Source organism: Vulpes lagopus, chromosome 3, assembly GCF_018345385.1.
Source record: "Vulpes lagopus strain Blue_001 chromosome 3, ASM1834538v1, whole genome shotgun sequence".
NCBI lineage: Eukaryota > Metazoa > Chordata > Mammalia > Carnivora > Canidae > Vulpes > Vulpes lagopus.
Window position 1 is genome coordinate 130753923 of NC_054826.1, and position 22196 is coordinate 130776118.

Below are 22196 nucleotides of genomic sequence, written 5' to 3' on the forward strand. Positions count from 1 at the left end.
CAGGGGCAGCGGGTCTCAGGGCACTGCTCACAGCGGCGCCTCTTCTTGGCGCCCCACTGGATCCTCAGCCCCTGGGAGGCGAGGGGGACAGCCGTGCCCCAGGGCAGACATCACCGACTCACATCTCTGAGCTCCTGCGCTGCCTCCCTGTTTGAAAGAGGCTGTGGCACCAGTGACGGGGAGCAGGCCTCCCCCGGCAGCCCAGCTCCCTATGCCCGTGAGACGCAGCTTTCAGACCGGGGCGGGGGTCCAACATGGCCCAGCCCACAGCCCTGAAGCGTTACCCGCGACAAGCACCGGGATCAGAGAAGGCCCAGGTTTCTCTGCCCCCTGACTTTGCAGTCCAGGGAGCCAGCCACGATCCGGGTATCGGGAGGCCAGCCAGGCGCCGGTCCTGACCGACCACCAACCGTGCACGCGGACACCACTGCCCTGCCCTCGGTAGGCCTCAGCTTTCCCGTGTGTAAAATGGGTTGGTGAGCATGGTCTCTGAGGCACCGTTCAGCTCCGTATACATCCAGGGGGTGTCCCTCTGCACACGGGTGTAAGCAAGGCATGACCATGGACACTTGACACTGCAGGCCTGGTGATACTGAGGCAGCCTGCCCAGCCAGACTCGAATTATGCCCCTGGGGCAGCTGGGGCGCCGAAAGCTGCTTTCATGAGCAATAGTCAGACGATGGCGCTCTGGGGTGCACTCCAAGAGGGATGCCTCAGTGACCTAAAGCACAAAGCAGGGGGCTCAAGAGCTGAGGAAGCCCCCGGCCAGGCCAGTCACTTAGCAACAGACGCAGCTCACAGCTCAGAAGAGCATGTGAGAGGAGCATCATCGAGGGAGTGAACTGTGAATCTTCTTGGAAAGAAAAAAAAGGAGTGTGATTAGGAAGCAGACAGGTAAACCTACCGGGTGCCAGAGGGCCGACGCCCGCAGCAGCTCTCCCAGCTTGGCCCTCACCGCCACCTCGGGGGCTGCCGCTCCCCTGGGCGGAGGCCAGACCCAGCCCCTCCAGCCCCAGCAGCCAGGGACAGCCTCCTGGAAGGCAGCATCCAGCGGCTCCCCGAGCACCCCTTCCTGGGCTCAGCGCCTCTCTTGTTCAGCAGGGGTGCACCAGATAATGCAGGGGATGAACTCAGGGGACCCACTCACCCTCCAAGCCGCCTCCCAGGGGACCTGCGCGGCGGGGCCCATCTTCGGTAGAGCCGGAAGCCCCGGGTACTACAGACGCCCAGCACCGCCCCCCCCCCCCACCAGAGTCCCCTGGGATCTTGTTTTGCCACCCTCCGGAATGGTTCTGGGGACAGTGCACCACTTCCCACAGACCTCCTCCGGATGGAGAGCCAGGAGGAGCCTGGGGAGGGGAGGGGAAAAGGAGGGGCGGGGAGGGAGGGGAGGGAGGGGCCCACCTGGCTGCCCCGTGGTGGGAAGGAAGCAAGGTTGGGGTCCCTGTCGGGGTCCCTGTCGCAGGCTCCACAGCCTCCTGATTTCCATGTGACAAGCAGGTGGCAGCCCGAACACTTCTCCTAATTACCTCAGAGCCCCTGGGCTTCGACAGAGCCCAAAACAGGTCGGACTGTTATCAGACACACAAATTGTCCTATAAATAATTTTTACTTGTTTTATCGAAGCTTCTGGCAGTCACCCAGGGCAAACTGCTCCTGACAGGCCCTGGCGGGTCCTGATGGCTGCTCTCCTTGGATTTTCCCCACCAGCTCCGTTCTTGACCCCCCCCCCCCCCCACCCATCCTGAGGGCCCAGAGCCCTGCAGCAGCTTTGGCTCTTTCTCGCTCCCACCACTCAGCTGCAGCTCAGACCCTTTCTCAGCCAGACTCCTGCAGCAGTCGCTCTCCTCTGGGCCTTCAGAGGCAGCTTCCTGAAATGCCGGGTCGCCCCAGCCCACTGCCTCCTGGAGAGAGCCCATGGCCCTCGCCAGATGCACAGCGGCTCCTCCACTGGGTGCCTCCGTTCCCCAGCCTCAGCTGCCAACTCTCCCCTCCCCCTGCATGAAGCCCTCCCCAGCTTCTGCCTACTGAAGCTTCCAGTCTTTGAAGAAGCAGCTCAAGGTCCACTGCCTCGCCTCTGACACATTCCGTGATGTTCTAAGTGGGGATTAGTGCACCTTTCTTTCCCCTACTCGGCACGCAACTGGTAATAAATACTCTTTGACACTTTTACCATTTGGCTTTCTAGTATAGCTACTTGCGTGCATCTCTGATTCCTCTTCTAAACAGGGAGCTCCTGGGGGCGCCTGGGGGGCTTGGTCGGTTAAGTGTCTGCCTTTGGCTCAAGTCATGATCCAGGGTCCTGGGACTGAGCCCTGCACTGGGCTCTCTGCTCTGCAGGGAGCCTGCTTCTCCCTCTCTCTCCCTCTGCCTGCCACTCCCCCTGCTTGTGCTCTCTCTCTCTCTCTCTGTCAAATAAATAAATAAAATCTAAAAAATTAAAACAAACAGGGACCTCCCCAAAGGCAGAAACCAAGGTGCACCCAGCTTTGCATCTACCCGCCACTGCCTCAGCTCAGTCCGTGTCTGCCACACACAGGATAGAACAGGGTCCGCACGGATGTTGCAGGGTCCCTGCCTTCTCACCCTCCAAGAGCAACTTGCTTCCCCTGTTGAAATCCTACCCGCTGCATTCACCTTGAAACAGAGGCAGGGGTGAAAGGCTAACACAATTGACCCAGATACATTTAAACCTACTAGGTGTCTGGCTGCCCCAACCAGGGCCGCTAATCTGGTGCAGCCCTACTTTCCCCATGTGGGAAAGACCCCAGAACTTGGAAGCCAGCTTTCTGTTCTGTAATCATCTGTAAAATAGGAAACAGTGCTTACCCACCAAATGCATCTGGTAACCACATGGGTAGAAAGAGAAAGAAAAAGAAAAGTTTATCGGGAATTCAAATAAACAGAATGGTCATTTCTGACTCCATTTCATAGATTTTTCAGGTTTGTGTTTTGGTCTCCCACTTATATCTCAAATAATACCATTTTTGGCTCTGCAAGACCAAATCCTCATGTATTACTGTTACATGTGCTCAATAAATATATGAAGGAATTGAGTGAGTGGATTAATGAACGGATGCATTTTAAAGTTCCCAAATTTTCCATAGTCTGATAGAATTTCCCAGCTCCAAAATTTTTCTATTTTCTGATGCAATACTCTGATCCCAAGAGGACATGATGCCCCAAAGTTGCCCCAAGTTGCAGTTTATTTTTTAATAAGGTCTTTATTTATTTATTTGACACACAGAGAGAAAGCACCAGCAGGGGCAGAGGGACAAGTAGACTCCATGCTGAGCAGCGAACCTGAGACAAGAAGGGGCTCAATTCCACGACCCTGAGATCATGACCCGAGCTGAAACCAAGAGTTGCACGCCCAGCTCAGTGAGCTACCCAGGCACTCCCCTGAAGTGGCAGTTTCAAGCAAAGGTAAACTAAGAAGCCTGGCCAGCATTCACTGACGGTCTGCCTCTTATAAAGGATCTACTCCTTGTGCCTCACTTTCTCCATTGTGTGGACAGGGTCCATCTTAACCTCAGCGAAATAAACCCTAGACAGGCACGGTCTCAGCACAGAGCATTCTGTGAGGCTGGTGAGACCATTCCAAACAAGAACCTACTGGCAAAAGAGCCAGGAGAACCTTCTGCGTCCTGTGTCACCTTCCTGTTGCATTTGCAGACTTGTTCTCTGCAGTCGGTATTTCTGTTTTCTTAGTCAAGGAGGAAGGGAAGCAGGAAAAGGGGCAGATGGTCCAGAGGGGGAGGAACTGGCATGGGAAGATGTGGGTGGGGCTAGTGCAAACAAAATCTTTTGGTTCAGTTTGACCATTTCATGTGAGGGGGAAAGGCACGCCCAGTGGGTGTGCAAGCAACATGGTGCAAGCAGCACCATGGCCGTCCCACAGATGCATTAACCCTGTGCCAGAATTTAGGTGCTAAGGGAACTTCGGAAGTCAGAGGAGGGTGTAGCAGTAAACAACCACCACAACACACAGGAGATACTTCTTGAGGGCTGGCTCTGTACCAGCCACTGTGGGGAGCAGACATCGTCTCCTTAAATCCTGCCCATAACTGTATGGGGTTGGTTCCACAATTATTCCCATTCAACAGATGAAGCAATAGAGGTTCGAAGGGATTAGTTACCTAATTTCATTGAACTTAAGATCCTTTGATGTTGGCACTTTCTTAAACTTAGCAAACGGGGTTGGTGGAACGTTTTCACCTGACCAACAGCCATTTAGAAACACCACTGATTGTACATTGTGCCCTGAATTTAAGATGTGACAACATACAGAAAAATGCATCTTGGAATTGATGAAGTAGGGAACTGTTGCATAGATATAAGTCAAACACAGGAGTGCACACCAGCACAGTCTGACTCTGGGATCTGAGAACACTAGCGCAGAAAGATGGGTTTTGAAGCTAGGGAAGCCTGGTTTGAGTCCTGCAGCTACTTACTAGCTGTGAGTCCTATACAACCTCTCATGGTCTCAGCTTCTGGATCTGAAAAGATGGAGAAGGCAGCCCTCATCTCACAGAGTCATCATGAGGATAAAATAAGACAATGCAGATGACACATCAAAAACTGGCACCAGGGACGCCTGGATGGCTCAGCAGTTGAGCATCTGCCTTTGCTTCAGGTCATGATCCCAGGGTCTGAGATCGAGTCCCACATTGGGCTCCCTGCATGAAGCCTGCTTCTCCTTCTGCCTGTGTCTCTGCCTCCCTCTCTATCTCTCATGAATAAATAAATACAATCTTAAAAAAAAATGGCATCAGCCACCTCTTCATGTGAGCATGTGGGAGAAATGGGCTTGACCAGGTTTGGAAGCACAGCTGCCCACTGTGCATCGTCAGGGCACCAGAGTGTGACAAGCACGTGAGTGCCCGAGGATGCAGGATGTTGTTGGGGGATGTAGGTCCTGGTGCTCCAACTCACTGCCCACTTCCTTCATCCAATGTTTACTGAACACTATGTGCCATGCCAGAGCAAATAATGCACCTCCCTTGTGTGATTTATATTCTAGTGTAAAGTGAGATATAAAAATCAGACAAATGTATAATTAATACTGTATATATAGACACATACCTATAGTATATATATAGATAGCACATAAATATGTACTGAATGTGAAGGGATGGAGTGAGTGAGACAAAGATGCTATAAAATATAGAGGGAAGAGGAAAGCACACTCTGATTAAGACCTGACAGAGTGAGGGGGTCCCTGGGTGGCTCAGCGGTTTGGTGCCTGCCTTCAGCTCAGGGTGTGATCCCAGAGTCCCGGAATTGAGTCCCACATCGGGCTCACTGCATGGAGCCTGCTTCTCCCTCTGCCTGTGTCTCTGCCTCTCTCTCTCTCTGAATAAATAAATAAATCTTAAAAAAAAAAAAAAAAGACATGATAGAGTGAGAGAATGAACCGTGTAAATATCCTGAGAAACCATTCAGGGCAGAGAGAATAGGAGGTGCAAAGGCCCTGAGGCAGCCTGCTTGGTGAGTACAAGGACCAGAAAGAAGGGCCTGGGCCTAGAGCATCCTAAGCAAGGGAAGAATGGGAACTGCTGGCAGGAAGACAGCTAGACTCCAGAGCAGGCAGGACTTGCAGGCCATGGAAAGGCCTAGGTTTCCTTTCAAGGCTAACAGGAAGTGTTAAGTTTTTGAGCAGGGGAGTCATGTGACCCAACTGTTTTTAAGGAGATCTATAGGACAAATACAGAAACAGGAGGGGTAGGTAAGAGATGATGATGGTGACCTGAGCCAGGTTGGTGGGTAAGGTTTAGGTTTAAAAGAGAGAGGGAAACAGAGGGCCCCAGGATGCTGAAGAGCACGCCAGGCCCCAGGCAGGGAGAAGATCCATGGGACCGTCCCAACTGGAAAAAGATACTAGTTTCTTAAATCAGATGTGAAAATAAAACGTCTAGGAGCAACAAGCAAAAACCTCACTACTTTATTTCCTCATCCACAGGCGGCTCATGGTGGTAACAGATGGGTCCTCACAGTATCTGCCCAAATTCTCTGACCTGGATTTTCTTAAAGCCACTATTTTGTCTTGTTTCATGGAGAGACAGAGGGAACCAAGGGGGTCCAATTACCTGAGTTACCCACCAGACTGCTGAAGAGCACTTGAAGGAATAGTGATCAGAAACCCTTAATTACAGTCCCAACATGATGTCTCTTTGGAGTGATGATGTCCTGGGAGTGAGAAGGGTTTTGCACCCATTTCCTCACCAGCCCTCAGTGCAGTTTTGTGGAGGGGTTGGCAGAGAAGTGCTCCTACTGGGAACAGGTAACAGGACAGCTGAGATCACACTGAAGGGAGCAAGTATTTTTAAAGACTTATTTATTTATTTGTTTGAGAGAGAGAGAGCAGGTGCATGAGCAGGGCGAGGAGCAGAGGCAGAGGGAGAGAGAGAATCCACAAGCAGACTATCTGCTGAGTGTGGGGTTCAATCCCATGACCCCAAGATCATGACCTGAACCAAAACCAAGAGTCAGCCACTCAACTGACTGAGCCATCCAGGCGCCCCAGGAGTATTTTTGAAGACCTGCTATGCTTACATATATTATGTATCCCAAAAAAAACTTGGGATAAAAGAAAGTAATTCTTACTTTACAAACAAAGAAGCCAAGGCTAAGGAAAGAGAACTATCAGGTACAAGATTACCCTGCCATGAAGTGTAAGAGTGGGGATTCAAACTGTGGTCTCCCAAACTCTGAAGGCCATTTTCTTTCTGATACACTGGTGTTTTCCAATCTTTTGTATGTCATAACACACAAAGGAGAGAACACAGGTATGGCACGCTGGGGTAAATGGAGGAGGCCGTACCACTCTAGGCCACTCCAGGCTACTCCACGAGATGAAGGCATCATTATTTCTGGGCCACATGCTACCCACTGTGGCACTGGTGAGGAGATTCTCCAATGTGCTATGCTGCACTGCAAAGTGATACACTTGAATCTCATTCAGCAAGTCAACAGTGAGAAGAGTCCATCTATCACCATTTCTCCCTGAAGTTAGGAGCTTCTTCATTTGGCCAGGTCCTTTCCGAAAGCCAACAACATAATGCAAGCTGGGGAACTTAAGGATATTCCTTCCAGCTGCTCTAAAGGAGTCCCCAAATTCCTAGCAGGCAGGTCATCTCAGTGGTGTGCTAGGACCATGGACAGCGCCCACCAGGCCATTCTGGAAGCTGATGCTGGGTTGCACATGCTCTCCTTCCGTTGCCCCCCACCCCCCACCACCAGGGAAAAGAAGGTCCACATCATCACTGAATACTCACCTGGCAGCACCTGGTGGACACACTCCAGCAGGTAACTGTTCACATTCCTTGAAAGGTAGCTTTATCAAACAACGCTCCTGATACGGAGTCGGATTTAAAACTACAAGAGCCCAGGAGTCTTTAATTAAAGAGAAAATGCAACCAGCAGGAATTTGGGGACATGGACCAACAGATTCTATTTGCGAGTAAAAGAATAGGTGGCAAATTAGTAGTGCACAGAATCCAGAGGAAATTCTAATTAAACCAGTAATAGAAATTATGGAGTACAGTGAGAGGCAACTTGTTATCTACAAATGAACCCTGAGTAGCTTTGGAAGATCAAGCAGCAGCTCAGTGGGACAAATGCAGCAGGTGAGATAACCCCAGGGCCCAGGAGCTGGGGCATTATCCTCCTGCCCATGCCTGCCCCACCTTCATTTCATATGAGGCCCCAGAGTAAAAGCAGGGCTTTAAGTGTCAATTCCCAAGTTGGAGACTCAGGTTGCCCAGGACTTGCCTGGACCCAGAATCATTCTGCAACAAAATATACCTGGTCATGAACATGAGAATAATGCAGGACAGCAATCTATCTTGCATCTGAGCTTATGTTCTTACCTGTAAGTTTTTTGTACTCAGTGAATATCTAGGTTTTTCTTTTTTAAAAATAACTGGATTTATCCATAGTTGAAATTGAACAATGTTTTAATATAAGTAATTACTCATGGGGGTGGGGGATGGGGGAATTTTAATTTTCATTTTTAAATATTTTATTTATTTATTTATTTCTTCATGAGAGACAGAGAGAGAGAGAGAGGCAGAGACACAGGCAGAGGGAGAAGCAGGCTCCACGCAGGGAGCCCGACATGGGACTTGATCCCGGGTCTCCAGGATCCCGCCCTGGGCTGAAGGCAGGCGCTAAACTGCTGAGCTACCCAGGGATGAATTTTCAAAGGAATATGTCTGCACAAAATGGCTGCCTGTGGAACTAGGGCTTCTGGAAGAAGTCTTTGTGTCCTCTGGGGGGGGGGGGGTGGGGGACCATTAATACTCACACTCCAATTATCCACCCGCACCTACAGGAACTTCCCCAAGATCAATGGAGGCTTGGAGATACCAGGCAAGATAGGACAATGCAAGCCTGTTTTTACCAGGGCTGGTGATTTCTCAGAGAGAGAAGAGACGAAGAAGCAGGAAGAATTAGATGCCAAGTTCCCCAGAGCAGCCTTGGATTCCAGTGGCAAAGCCCCAGGGGTGAGGACAGTGGTCTCTCCAAGGGACAAGACTAGGAGGCAAGCAGCATCCCTCTGAGCAGCCCAGGCCAGCAGCTGCTGTAAATAACCTTGGAGGGTTAGCAGTTTTGCTCTGGGGTCTGGGGCCTCACCAGAAACTGCTGCAAATCCCTGGCAAGCACTCTTCCAGCAGAGAAACCTGACACACCAGAGCTCCCACCAGCGCCTGGCTGTCCTTGATTCTGCAGATGCAGAAATCCTCAGGGCATCATCCAACCTGCTCTGACTCTTTCCTCACTGCTTCCAGCACCAACCCCTGACTTGGATGAACTTTAAGGAATGAGGTCAGGAGTGGTAGACATTGGGAAGAAAAAGACAGACAGGACAATAAAGCACCACAGTGGAGCCTGGGACCCACCTGCCATCACAGACCATATTCCCCAAACCTTGGAAGTTTAGGTATGTTCACTGTCTACCAAATTCCCATTAGTGGAGGCTCATTTCCCCCTTCCTTGGGGCACAAGCTTAAAGAACTGGACCCATGCACTTAGATCACCTCGTTTGGATAGATGCCTAGGTAGCCAGCAAATATTTATGAAGGACTTAACGTGAAGACATGTCACTTGAGTGGTTAAGAGCATAAAGTTTGGTTCTGATGGACCTGAGTTCAAATTCTTGGATGCCACTCACTACCTGTGTGACCTTGGGCAAATTATCAAACCTCTCTGAACCTCAAGTCCCACATCTGTCAACTGCAGAGAGCGATATCCATCTCCTGAGATCATAGTGAAGATTAAATGAGATGGTATATGAATAAAGCACTTAGCACAGCACGGGAGCCTCAGTAAGAACCTGGATATTATCACTGTGTGCCCGGCATGGCGTGAGCTGCAGCCACTCCTCCTAAAAGCACACCAAGTAGGCCTTTACGCACAGGTCACTGGCCTGCCTGTCTAGGGTGGCGCACTAATACAGATCCACCTGTGGTATTGTGCTTCTGACCTCTGGAAGTCTGGGACACTAGGTTGGGGAGGGTGATGTGAAAGGACTTTGTGGAGGCTGAGTGACAGTCTTTTCCCAGCCTGGTGCTCCAGATGTTTGGCTGTGAGAACTTCTTGCTGCCCAGCTTAGGAGGGAGCGATAACTCAGATCTGCTTCCAGGAAGAAAGCGCAAATCCATCTTCCCTTGAAACTATTTCTGCTACTTAGCTTAGCAGCCTTAAAGGGATTGCTGACAGAACTGCCCTGCTGCAGCTAACATGGACAGGAAAGGAGCACGAGGGGAGGGGAGGGGAGGGGAGGGGCAGGAGCCTGCTTCTCCAGAATCCCCACATCTCTGAAATTTGCTCCCACCTCCAGTGGGGGAGGGCATTGATCCAGGGTGCGTGTACCCCCCCACCCCCCCGCCAACATACACACTGTCAGCAGTAGACCGGAGTCTCTTTTGCTGCACTGGGGATGCCCTTATTGCCTTCGCTCTTGAGGCACACGCATCTTAGCTCAGCACCAAGTCTAACACGTCACAGAAAGAAAGAGCGAGGGGCCAGGATCCCTCAGGGAAGGCAGGAGACACACTTCTTTCCTCTCCAGGATGGTTGCCATGAGGCTTCCAACTCCATGATGGATAGGACAGGTGTGGGGGAGGATGGCAAGATCTGATCCAAGGGCAGGGGACCCCTGAAGTCCACCCAGCAAATGCCACAACTTGAGAGCAGACCACAGCCAGGCACGATGCTAAGGCATCAAGGTCTGTGTGGGAATCTCCCCCCAGAGCTGTTGCAGACAGCCAAGGGCACCCATCAGGCCCAGCGTAGCTCTGCCCGCCACTACACAGCCTCTACGCAGCCCCCCCATGACCCCGCTCCTACTGAGGAGACCTGAAGGCTGGGCAGAGGTCAGTCTGAGCTGAATTATGGGTCCTTCTCAACCACATGTGAAGCCCTGACACTTTCATTTGTCTCCACACCCTCTCTAACACCAAGGCACAAGGGCAGGGAGAGAGAGAACCACCACTGGTTAAGAGCCATAAAGAAAGGGGTGAGGGATCAACATTTTGGGAGCATCTGCCAGGTGTCCAGCCTGGGCTCAAAATAAGCCTGAGGAAGCACTGTAGGCTATCTTATAACTGAGGGAACCAAGGCTCCAGAGGTAAAGTGACTTGCCCAAGGTCACTGGCACATGGCGGGGCACTGGGCCCACCTCTGACCACAATCGCAGCCTCTCCTCCAATCTCTCCACCCCAACCTGGCTCTGGTTCCCTTTCCTGTGAGGTCAGAGTTCCAGGACTCCTGCCCAGGAACCAGGGAGCCTGTGCTCAGTCTGAACACTTGCCCACTTCTAGTCTGTGACCCCAAAATTCGGGGAGCTCTGGGCATTCCTGCTGGCAAAGAACTCCACTGAACTCACGAATAGCTGATACACAACTCTGTGTGTGACTCAGGCCAAAGGAACTCACTCCAGTCAGAGTTGATGGGCACGATGTGCCTCCTGCACTGAGTCACTCACTCTCCAGGTGGAGCTGCAACTCACCACCTACTTAGAGCTACAGCTGCTTGGTTAGAGAAAAAGGCAGCAGAAGAGCCGAAACCTCTCGTGGTCCCAGGGATTAGGCCACAGCCAAGGACAATCAGGTGTGACCTCAAAGCCCTTCCTGCTTGGGTGATGGGTCCACCCCACTGGACCTGGGATAATGTAAAGCACAGCACGAAATATAAGAATCCTTCACTGTTAACGTCAACACTCTGTGACCTTGTTCTCCAGACATCAATCCGTGTGTCTAGGACAGCCTAATGGGCTCCAACTAAAGTTTTTGTTGAATTTTTTGGGAAAATATTTTGTTGAATATTTAAGGATTTTCTTAGCTCCTGGAAGTTCCTTTTAAGGACAGTGCCCTCACAAGGATCTTCCTTCTCTGTCCCACTGCCCTGTCTCCCCAACCCAACCCGCCTGCCTCACTGTCACAGCTGGACTGCCTCCAAGGTAGCCCTGGTTAGAAATTTCCGAATTCCTAAATATTTTTCAAAGAAGGAAAGGAGAATGGGGTTTTAAAAAAAAAAACATTTTTTTTACTCCACTTGACAGCGACGGGGTCCTGTAAGGTGAGCGGCCTTGGGATTTCTGAACACTAGCAGCCGCGGCAGGCGGGGCCCTTGGAGCTCTACCGCGCCAGGCTCCTTCCCGGCGGCCCGGGGCCGCGGCCCTCCGCAGGCGGCGCACGCGGGGCGCGGGGAGCCGCGAGGCCCAGCCTGGGGGGCGCCCTCCGCCCCGCGCCCCGCGCTCGCCCGTCGGCCGCTTCCCGGCGCGCTTCCCGGGGGAGGGCTCCCCGCCGGCTCCCGCTCAGCGGCGGCCGCCCGGTGCGGCGCTCCCCAAGGTCGCGGGGTCCCCGCGGGCCCCCACGCCGCGCCCCCGCCCCCGCCGGCCTCCTGCGGCTCCGCGCGGTGGCCGGGGCTCCCGGGGCTCCCGGGGCGGGAGGAGCGGGCCGAGCGCGGGCCGGCGCGGCCTCCGGGGGCCCACCTGGCGGCGGGGCCGGCGACTCACCTGGCGGCGGAGCCGGCGACTCACCTGGCGGGCGGGCGCCGTCGCGCGGACTGGCCGCGCTGCAGCCGGGAGGGAGGCCGCGTCCCCGACGGCGGCGGGCGCAGGTCCCTCCCGGGCGGCCCGAGGGCGGCGGCGGCGGCGGCGGCGGCGGCGGCGGCGGCCGGGCTGCGAGGGGACCCCGGGCCGCGCGTCCGCGCACGCGGCTCTGCTCGCTCCTCGCCGCCTCCTCGCCGCGGGGCCCGGATCCGCCCGCCGCGCGCTCGAGCCCCCGGGGGCGCGGGGCGCGGGGCCGCGGAGCGCGTGGGGTGCGGTCGCCCGCGCCGAGGGCCGCCCTCCCTGCGCCCGGGCCGCGCGGGCTCTGCGGAGCGGAACGCACCGAGCGGGGCGGAGCGCGGCGCGCACGGTTCCCTCGCTTCCCGAGAGGCGGCCCTGGCGGCGGGGCGCCGTGACGCAGGCCTGACTCACGCGCGGGCCGCGTCAGTGCGAGGCTCCGGGGCCGCGAGCGAGGCTCTGATGGCCGACGACGCAGGCTGGCGGGGGGGGGGGGGGGGGGCGCAGGGAGGGGGAGAGGGGGCGGGGAGGGGAGAGGGGGGCGGGGAGGAGGGCAGGGGGCAGGGAGAGGGAAGGGGGGGCAGGGAGAGGGGGGTAGGGAGGGGAGAGGGGGGCGGGGAGGGGCGAGGGGGTAGGGAGGGGAGGGGGGGCGGGGAGGGGAGAGGGGGCGGGGAGGGGGAGGGGGCAGGGGGCAGGGAGAGGAAGGGGGGGCAGGGAGAGGGAGAGGCGGGCGGGGAGGGGGGCTAACCCCGAGCGGCCTCCCGAGGCCCCCGCGGGACCCAGACCCTGGGGCAGCACCACCAGGGCTCCCATCCTCAGAGAGGAAGGCGCCCCGAGGGCCAAAGGCCTTATTTCTTGGCGTTTCCAGGAGCAGCTCGTGGCCTTCCTCCGTGAACTCTGCCCCAGCCAAGGCCGTAGGCCCGGTCCTAGACACTTCCCCTCCGGGCCCCTGCAGCGCCTTCACAGCGCGGCCCCCAGCACCACCGTCCTTCCATCCTCCCTCCCTGCAACAGCCTTCCCAGGGCAGATGAACTTCCATACAGTTCCGCTGAGCTCCTCCTGCATGCGGTGGGCAGCGGGGACTGAGAGGATCACGGAACCGTGGCGGAACCTCTGGGACAGGCAGAGGGGGCCTACCTAGATAGTCCCAATACCAGGCGGAAGGACCGGGGAACCATACAAGATGGGAAAATTGGAGGATAACCAAAGGAGAGGACAATTCTGACCAGGCTCTGAGTAGGCCTTGGGGAAGCAAGCTGGGATGCTAGCCTCAAAGGGTGGACAGGACTCCAAGAGACGGAGAGCGGGAAGCCTGGTGCTTGTGGAGGGGAGAGTGTGACAAGGACAAAGTTGCCACAGAGTGGAGAAGGTGTGCAAGGGACCACTGCCTGGGTTGGAGGGGTGGGGCAATAGGGGTGAAGTTAGGGAGGTGAGAGCCATCCTCCCCAGCCGTGGAGGGCTGTATGGGGAGTCTGGGATGAGTCCTCTCTGCTCTAGAGGACCTTGGTGTTAGAGACCAGGGGGAGGGAGAGGCGGTTTCTCAGTTGTCCTACTGACAGGCAATAGGACCATTGCCACAAACTCTGAAGGCCAAGATTTTACCTTTGCAGTCTAAGGACTGAGCCTGCCGCCGTTTCACGGACGCTGGCAGGAGCCGTGAGACTCCAGGACCAGAGACAAAGTGCTTCATCAGCTGTGGTGCAGCAGGCAGCAGGAGCTTCACTTTCAAATCAGCTTCCCTTGACCCCCAACTCCCATGGGAAGGACTGGGTCCTGGTGATCCTGCACACACTGAGGAAGTCTAAGTGTAGAAACCCCAATCCTTTACAGTGGGCTGCAAGCAAACCTGCCAATCTTTGCCCTGGAGAGAGACCTTATCACCCTAGAGAGCAAACAAGCCCATCCTCCCTTCAGAGACACTGTACCTTCCGAAGCTGTTCACTACGCAGATATCCTCCAAAAGATAGTCTGGAGCAAAAAGCCTTCAGTGCCTCTGCCCACGAGACCTACAGAAATGTGAGACTCCCCTGGAGAATTATCTCCCAAAGGACATCTATCTTTTCAACAGCTACTGAGAGTTAGCTGGTGTTTGCCTGGTGCTCTTCTAGGCCTTGAGGATGCAGCACAGAGCAGGACAGATAATGATCCCTTTCCTCAGGGAGCTTACATTCAAGTGCACGCATCCAGCAGCACGGAGTGGGGTGAAGGGGCCTGGCAGGAAGCAGCAAGTGATACAGGAGACATGCGAGGTGAACAAACAGGATGCTACAGCAGACCTGGTGGGGGACGTGAGAAGAGATGGCGTCAGAGACAGGTGGTTTTAGGGCAGGGGAACTCAAGGGCCGGGACTGTGCTAATGGAAAGGATAGGACTTCGGACCTTACGGACCTGTTTCCTTTCATCCTGACTCCCATTTATTACAGACCTTGAGCAAGCAACATCACATCTCTGAGCCTTAGTTTCCACATCCGTAAAATGAATAATACATACCCCGTAAAGCTGTTATGATGCTTAGATGAGATGATTTTTTTTTAAAAGATCTGGTATTACATCTGATCTGTATGCTTAATAAATGATGGTTATTAGTGGTATTATTAGATTATTGTAATATTATTAATCAGGACAGGGAATCTCAGAAGAGGAACAGATTTGAGGAGCAGTAGGGAAGAAGGTAATGAGATCGTGGATTTGGGACATATGGAAAATAAAGTGCCGGTGGGATATCAAGACGATAACTGGAAGAGGTCTTTGCTCCTCTGCCCGTATATCACATCTGCCCAGTAAAGTGCCAACCTTGAACGACCTCGATACTTGGTTTCTCTATGCCAAGTTCTCCAGAGAAAACATACTAAGGGGAACACAGGTGTCCCTCTGCTTTCACGATTGCTAACCTCAAGTGGGCTCTCATGTGGCACAACAGCCTTCCTAGGATTCTCTGGTCAACTCACTTCTCCGCTCTGTTGGAGGCCACTCCAGCCGTCTCCATTCTTACAAGCACCCACACTGCTGTCCCCCACCCCACCCCACTGGTCCCTGCCTTGCTTCGGCCAGAAGCCCCCTTGGTTCTCCACTGCCCCCGTCTGTACCTACATTTGCACCTGCCCTCTCCCCCTCCTTCCTGATCAGCCTCCACCTGCTCACCGGGGGTCCCCTGGCCCCATCCTTCCCGAGGGCCTCAATCACTGCAGGTTATGCCTTCTCTCCTGTCTTATCAACATTTCCCTTTCTGCTGGATCCTTCCTAGCAGCTAGCTTCCTTTTACAAAGTCACTAAAGCTCCCATCCCCACCTTCTCATTTTCTCCCACGCACCCTGCTTCCATTCCCCTCATTCTCCACTTGCTCCTCTACTCACCTGTGCCCATGATGCTGCCAGATGGCTTTCTCTTGCTAAGGTCACAAGGGACCTCTCTGTCGCTAAATCCATGGAAAAATCTCCATGTCCTCATCTCCCTGACCTCTCTGTGATACTTGTCTTAGCTGCCCTCTCCTTCCTTCTAGCACTTGCTTCCCAAGGCCCCGCATTCCCCCATATTCTTCCTACCCTTCTGGCCACCCCTCGGTTTCCCCTGTTGACCTCTTAGCGTTGGACCTCCCAAAGCCCAAGCCTTTTCACCCTCTGTACCCCTCTCCTAGACCATTTCCCAGACCACTGACTCCCACCTTTACACCTCCATTCCAGACATCCTTCTGAATGTCATATACTCAACCTCTTACTCCACCTTTCCACTTGACTCCCTCAGAATCACCGCCAACACAGATGGGCAAGAAATAAATTCAACATTCAAAGTTCTACCCTGTAAATAGCCCATAGTTCACTTCTTGCTCTTCTTCTTCTAGGCCTCCCTGGCTCCATGAATAGTTGAGCCAGTCAGAAACCCAAAAATCATCCTTGGAACCTCCTCTTTCTCACTTCGTTGTGAAATCTGCCACTAATTCCTGGAGATTTCATCTCCTAAGTACCTCTAGAATCTGGCCACTTCTCTCTCATTCTGCTGCCATGACCCTAGTCCAGTCCAGAACAGTCACTCACCTGGACCCTCACCATCATGTCCTGTTTCAAAATCCAGTGTTGCTCCCTTTTTCCACCTGGCAACGGCATGATCTTTTAGAAGTCCAGATATGATCACACTCTCCTCAAGCTTGCAGAGTTTGGCCACATCTTCAACACATCCTTCCAGGCCCTTCTTCAGCCCTAGCCTCATTTCACACCTTCCCCCATGGCCTTCCCCACAGCCCACTGCCTGCTCTGACCTTCTCTTGGCTCTCCTACACACCCACTCCTTCCTGACTTGGTCTGCAGCCATGTCCCCTTTCTGCCAGAGAGCCTCTCAGTCCCCTCCTCCTCTTCCCTCACTCCCTACTTCCCCACCCAGTTCACCTCAAACCCTAATTCTTCACACCTCTCTTGACCATGGAGAAGGATTCGATCAATCTCCCAGGTAGACATTTCTTCTCCTTTGGTAGCCCCTTTCATGATTGTAATTCAATGCTTAATGGTGTGACCTGGCTGCTGAGTGATGGTCTCCCTGGCTGATGGGTAAGCTCCACGAGGGCAAGACCATGTCCATCTTCACCACGGAGTGGACTCTCCATAAGAATTTGCTGAAAGAATAGATAATGCGTGGTTAGAAATATGGGTGTAAAGTCCAGGAGAGAGGGCTGGAGACACAGACTTGGAATCACGAGCAGAAAGCAGGTGCTGAGGGGAACCTGGGTGGCTCAGTGGTTGAGCGTCTGCTTTCAGCTCAGGTCATGATCCCAGGGTCCTGGGATCGAGTCCCACATCGCGGGCCCCGCAGGGAGCCTGCTTCTCCCTTTGCCTGTGTCTCTGCCTCTCTCTGTGTCTCTCATGAATAAATAAATAAAATCTTTTAAAAAAGAGAGAGAGAGAGAAAGTAGGTGCTGAAGTGGAGGGGAAGGACAGCCCTCCAGAGGAAGCATGTAGAAGACAGTCAAGAGGACAGAACATAGGGGGCTGTGTCTGATTCTGCTGGGCAGGAGGAAAGAAGACAGAGAGGAAGAGTCAAGAGGTGAGAAGACAATGTATGTCACAGAAGAAAGCGTTTCCAGAAGGAAAAGGCAGTCCACAGTGTCAACATCTGCAGCGAAGTGAAAGATTACGAAGCCCAGAAGGTATCCTTGATTGAAGGCTCCGACATGGAGAGGGGAAGGATGGCTTCCACCAGGAAGTCTTCCTGAACCCTCCGACTGTCAGTGGCCACCTCCCCTCTGAACATCTGGAAAACGGATTCTTCCTTTCCAGACCTAACAAAAGATATTTAAAGTCTGTAGTATAACATTTTGAGGTAAGATTATTAGTATCCCCTGCTCACTCCTAGAGGAACTCAGGTGTGGTGTCCAAGTCATACAGTGAAGTCCCTCCCAGGTCCAAAGTCCTTGCTCTCAATCTTGACATTAGGGCCTTATAATGTAGGCCTCCTTTCACATGTCTATATCTTGCCTCTCAAATAAGAGTGTAGCTGCACGTAGAGCAGGGACCTACCTCTTCCTATTCCTCTTCATCTCTCCATATCTCGAGTCTCCCTGCCCCAAAGGATTTACACATAATAGGTGTTTGGTCAAACTTTACACACTGCGAAGCCCTGTCAAACAGAGTGGGTCCAACCCAGTGACCTAATCCATTCTTCTCAATACTGGTCCTGCTTGGAAGAGGAGACATATTTACCGGTTCAACTCCCCTCCCCAGCTTTTCCTCTTCCACCCAAGCCTGTCTTCCTAAAAAGAAAGACACTGAAGTAATGCTCCTAATTTTTATTTCTGTCTACGTGAATCCAAGGAAACGCTACACCCAGAATCATTAAGTAGTAAGATGTAGGAGGAGGTGCTGGCCATGGCTTTTTCCAGGACACAGGGAAATGGCCCAGATTGTAATTCACTTAAATTGTTTGTGTTTCGGAGTATCTTAAACACACAGATGCTAAGCTATGATCTCTCCTTCATTCTGAGTGGCACAATTATTAGAGTTTTTCCAGTGTGGATGTTTTTGAAAATGGCCCCAAACATTCTTTGACAGTGCTCTCTTCAAGAAGTGACACCTCTACCTCCTCCCTTTGAACCTGGGATCTGTGACGTCTGAATGTCAGAGAGAAGTAAGTTGTGCATATTTCTGGACCCAGGCCGTAAGAAAATGGTAGCTTCCATTGTCTCTTTCAGGATGCTTGCTCTTAGAACCTGACTTCCATTCTGTGGAGCCTATGGACAGAGGCCCATGTGGAGAAGAGGTCCCCAGCCCTCTGCGTGGGCTGAGCTCCTGATCTACTGCAGGTACCACCTTGCCAGCCACGTGACTGAGTCATCTCGGAAGCAGCTCTTCCAGCCGACTCAAGCACCCCAGCTGACGCTGCATTGAGCAAAGACAAACTGCCCCGCTGAGTCCCTCTTGAATGCATGACCCACAGAAACCATGAGATAGAGAAAAATAATCATTGCTTTAATAAGCCACTACATTTTAGGGTGCTTTGTTACACAGCAATAAATGCCCAGAACAGCCACATACTTGGTGAATAAGTATGGAAGCTGCAAGGTCAGTGACCCCATGCTACATTCACAACTTGGAGACCTCCCTCACCACCGACTTAGCAGCAGTAAATGGGCCTTTTGCCATGGCCATCATAGGATGCCATCCTCCCAGATTCATGGAGTTAGATCAGCAAAGGGGAGGGGCAAACCTCAACTGATGAAGGTTCAAACTGTAAAACATCGCTGATACCAAAGTCCCCACCCACCACTGTTATTGTGTGTGTCTTTTGAATAAATGCTAGGCCTACTGCGGTTCCTTGAGGATGATTATCCTGTTATAGCTTCTGAGGATAAAGCCAATCCCTGTGGATATGTGAAATTTCACTCGAATGAAGAGGCAAATGGCAGCATTAACTCCCTGTGGGAAATGGAAACTGGAACCTAGAACAGGAGCTCATATTTCCTCTTAGGCTACTCCCACCCATATCACTTCTGCTCTCTTACTTCGTTTTCCTGGTGGCCTGTGGCCACCATCCCTATAACCTGTACTTTGCTTTTCCAGTGAGACCCTACGGGCTTCATCGGCTCACCAATCAGTGGGAGTTGGTGGAAGAAATGACACACATGTACCATCCTGAGTTAGAAAATGAGCAAGGAAGTGAGTCTTAGTTTTCAGAGGCAGGGATGTTCGAGCAGTGAGGGGCAGTAGCATTGTGAGCATGTTGGAAACTCGGCTCCTGCAGACTAGGGCTAGAGTTCACAGTCTTACCCCCTGTCATTAGTGTGGGAGCTCTGGGGACCTAGTGTTCCCATTTGTGAAATGGGGATAAGAAGAGTGCCCTTCTCATGGGATGTTGAGCTTTAAAAGGAACACATTTATACCAGCAGCTGGCACAGAGTGAGGACTCTACAAGCTACTCTGCTGCTGTGATAAGATTGACAACACCGACAATGGTGACAGTGACAACGACATAGTGAAGAGCTAGGCCACAAGCTTGGAAGGCCAGAGCCCCCTCTCCTGGGGTGCTGTGTAGATGGAATAGAACTGAGCCCAGGGAGGAAGCTCTGCCAGCAATCCCAGCTGTCTGGGATGTCCCAAGCTTGAGCCACATGTTATGGAGAGAGCAATTGGAATCTGACTGGAGAAGGGACTTCCGTGGCAGAGTCAGCACACAGCAGGCAGCCACTCCCTCACCTGACCCAACTGGAGCAACTGCAGTGACGGGTGCGGGGTGGGGGTGGGGGGGTTGTGGGACCAGCCCTTCCTACTGGGGAAGGGCAGCCCACCTGCTCTTGTCTACATGCAATAGGTCTCTTTGCAAATCCAACTACTTCATATTTGGGGAAAGCTTATCTGTATCTGGCACTGTGCTAAGCTCGGTCGGCTCACGGCCGGATTCGCAGGCAGGGTTTACACCATCAGCCAAAGACAACATGGAAGGTGTTAAGAAGCTAAGCAGGGATCCCTGGGTGGCGCAGCGGTTTGGCGCCTGCCTTTGGCCCAGGGCGCGATCCTGGAGACCCGGGATCGAATCCCACGTCGGGCTCCCGGTGCATGGAGCCTGCTTCTCTCTCTGCCTCTCTCTCTCTTTCTCTCTCTCTGTGATGACTATCATAAATAAATTAAAAAAAATTAAAAAAAAAGAAGCTAAGCAACTTTCCTCTGTATTGGTCCGCACCTAAAAAAGGCTAAATCAGCCCCAGTGGTGAGAAGACAATGATGGACTTCATCCACATATAACAGAAAGCAAATGTGCCTGAAGGACTTTGTTAGCACCTAGGGGTTTGTGTTCAGTTCAGCTTTTGCTCTGAGCATTATGTTTCCTGGAAGGAGGAATAGAATTCTCTTGGGTGTGAATAGTATATATTTATGTATATATAATAATTCAAGTAAGAATCTTTGTAGAAACAACACAGATGAGTTCATTACTTTTTTACATTTGTTTCCTATTTCTCTGAATCCATAATTCTTGGTTCCATCAAGAGTTTATATGAAAAATAACTGGAGGGCAGGCCCGGTGGTGCAGCGGTTTGGCGCCGCCTGCAGCCCAGGGCTTGATCTGGAGACCCTGGATCGAGTCCCACTTCGGGCTCTCTGCATGGAGCCTGCTTGTGTCTCTGCCTCTCTCTCTCCCTGCATCTCTATGAATAAATAAATAAAATCTTAAAATAAAAAGAAAAATAACTGGAGTTTTAGTGTATTTCAAGCTATACATAGGAAGCAAAAATGGGAAATGCCTGCTCAAGCAGCCAATTTACGCTTGAGCTGCATGAATAGAATTATCCTTTTCCGATGAAGGGGTGGATGTCACATGTCCATCTAGCTTCCTCTCTGGAGCTTGAGGACCATGGTGAAGAAATAGTGAGCAAGCAGGGATGAACCCACCATGTCCTCAACCCCACAGACCTAGGTCTGGATCCAGCCAGGTCATTTAGAAGCTGTGGCTTAAAGAACAAGTGAGAGATAAAGCCAGAGGGTGAGGTGGATTTTTGGAAGCCTGATGTGTTAGGCTGGGAACCTCTACTTAGGTTGAAAGGTAATAGGGAGCCATTGAAAGTCCCACACTAATGACAGCTTGGCAGTGACCTTATGGGAATGAATTTCCCAGCTAGACTTCAATGAGAGGTGGCAATCCCGGACCCCTTCAGAAGCATCCTTGCTCACTGAGAGGAGACCCCCATTTCTATTCCCAGGTGCTACTTCACAGCAACGTCTAAAGGGTCTCTTCAGTTCTGACTGGGAAGCCACTCCTCAGTCTGTAAAGTGGAAGCCTCACTTCAGGGTCTGAGAGAACCCCAGCGGTAGGCAGGTTGGAGGATGTGAGCAGAAGTGGGGAGGAACGTGAGGAAGGAGAGAGGCAGGAAGAGAGCAGAGGTCCTGGAAAACCAGGGAGGGCCTCCAAATTCTTTCCTATACCCCAAACTTCACCTTCCTCTTCTGTGACTCAGGCGAGCCCCCAAGTCACTTGGGTCCTCATCTCCTCTGTCAATGTGAGACACTCAAGCCCAGCGATGGAGGAGGAATGGACAGCCCTTCACAGGAGCAAGAAGCACCCCACAAATGCAGGCCAGGCCCCACTGCCCAACCCCAGCACAATGCCAATCTTCTGCTGTTGGAACTACAACACTGTCTCAGAGACTCTGACTCCACAGAGTCCTTATCAGGCAGGATGGGGTGCCCTGACTAGACATACTCCTGCAGGAACATCCAGAGTACGGATCAAAATAGACCTTCAGGATGACTGATCCTAAAGTTCTCTTCGCTTTACAGAAGGACTCGCCTTGTTCTCTTTTTCTGAGTCAGTGTGATGTACACAGACAGATAAACCCAGGTTCTGATCCAGCCTTGCCAGGCGATCTTTGATGATCACTTAGTATCTTTGACTGTCATATTCTTTATCTGTAAAATGGAAGTAATATTCAATTCTCTAATCTCACAAGGTCCCTGCGAAGATTAAAAAGATAAATCAAGGCAGTATTATTGCTGTTGCTATTAGCAGTAGCTCATAAAGCACACTGTAAGCATATTACACTGACTAACTCATTGAATCATTTAGTAGCCATTTATCCTGAGAGTTTAAAAATATAATGTGCATTATCCCTTTCCAGGCTGAAAGTTTCATTTAAAAAAGTAATTTGCAA

General features: G+C 52.4%; 1 protein-coding gene across 1 annotated transcript in view; it reads right to left on the bottom strand.

Moving 5' to 3' along the window:
- Nucleotides 1-12290, bottom strand: part of SLC6A17 (solute carrier family 6 member 17) — a 49888-nt gene extending 37598 nt beyond the window's left edge. Inside the window, exon 1 of the mRNA XM_041750231.1 lies at nucleotides 12047-12290. The gene's annotated coding sequence lies outside the window, so the exon portion shown is untranslated. The remainder of the gene's footprint in view (nucleotides 1-12046) is intronic.
- Nucleotides 12291-22196: the final 9906 nt, after the last annotated feature.